Genomic DNA, 1,635 nt, shown 5'->3' on the forward strand with positions numbered 1-1,635 from the left:
AACATTTTTTTTTTTGAGGCGGAGAAGGAAAAGTGACTCCCCTCCCCCTCCCAAAACTTGAAGTCTACCCCAGGCACAATATAAAAATAAAGTATAAGTTTATAATTACCTCTCAATCTTTCACATGACTGATACAAAATATAATTTTGTATCAGTCATATGAAAGATTGTCTATGTACAAAATTTCAGGATGATACCTCAATTTGTTCATAAAATATTGCTGTGCATATTAAAGTGCATTTAAAAAACATTTTGCAAAAAATGCTGAGTCAGCATAAATAAGAAAAGTGAATCCTGAATATCTCAAAAATGAAAAGGAGTTGGAGGTTCCAAATTTTATATATATATATATATATATATATATATATATATATATATATATATATATATATATATATATATATATATATATATATATATATATATATATATATATATATATATATATATATATATATATTGTAACTTATGCAGTTTATTAATTAGCTTTTATTTAAAAATTTGCACAACTTACTTTGCAAATAACAATTATAGTCAACAATAGTACACTTTGGATAATTTGGACATGGATCACCACCAAATACAACATTATTTGATAAAATTAAACAACTATTATTTCCATTACACAAATTTTGAACAACATTTGTGACAGTTTTGGAGCATGTGCTTATATTGCCAACTTTGCCATATATAGCACTTTCAATTTTTATCAAAGATTCATCGGGACATTTTAATAAATATGATAAAGACTCATTTATGACAACTATTACAAAAAAATATATATATATATATGATTTAACTATCATTATTATAACAAACTAATTTATTTTATAAAAAAAGAAAATTTCATTTTTGAGTAACTGTAAACAAACAAAAAAAACATTGACACCTAAATAACAATGTTAGTTGTTTAAATTTGGAATTTCCTTAAATTATTTTTATTTATAATAAAACAAAACTCACTTTTACTCTGCTGACAAGCTCCTAATATGATTAACACCTATAAAAAACAATATATATAAAAACTGTTTGACTACAATAAAGTTGAATAAACATTTAAAAATTTGGTTAAATAAGTAATAGAAAAGGTTAGGCAAAGAATAATACTCACAAAAACGTTTTTATGTCCTACATCAGTTATTTTTATGTTACCTTACAAACATTACAATATATTTCATATAAACCTTGAATCAAAAAATCATTTTATACGAATAAATTAACTGTATATAACCCACTGTCTACTTAAATACAAACAACAAATTGAAAATATACTCATAAGAGCATCAAAATTAGTTCATGGATTGCAAAGTCTTACTAAAAATTCAAAGACTACTAAAAATTGACAACCATAAGATACAGATCCGGGGATATTTGATAATGTCTATAAATGGCTAAACAACTGCTACAACTGTCAAACAATCTTTCCAAAAACAAATATAAATTCTATTACAATAGGGTATTCATTTAAACTATAAAAAAAACTTATTCTTGTTTAGCTTCTTGTCAAAACTTTTTCACCTTATGAGTAGTCAACAAATGGAACTCCCTCCCAGATGGCGCTGTAAATGCAACATCCTTGAGCAATTTTAAAAAAAACTAGACAATTGTCTAAAAGAAAAAAAAAACAGTTTATGA

General features: G+C 24.3%; 1 long non-coding RNA gene across 1 annotated transcript; it reads right to left on the bottom strand.

Moving 5' to 3' along the window:
* Window positions 1-514: 514 nt before the first annotated feature.
* On the bottom strand, window positions 515-1,610 carry LOC136080680 (uncharacterized). The gene is made up of 3 exons (XR_010638594.1): window positions 1,519-1,610; window positions 964-1,000; window positions 515-763 (listed from the first exon to the last, which is right to left on the bottom strand). It is a non-coding gene; the product is annotated as an uncharacterized LOC136080680 (long non-coding RNA).
* Between the last annotated feature and the right edge of the window lie 25 nt (window positions 1,611-1,635).

This window comes from Hydra vulgaris, chromosome 05 (assembly GCF_038396675.1).
Source record: "Hydra vulgaris chromosome 05, alternate assembly HydraT2T_AEP".
NCBI classification, from domain to species: domain Eukaryota; kingdom Metazoa; phylum Cnidaria; class Hydrozoa; order Anthoathecata; family Hydridae; genus Hydra; species Hydra vulgaris.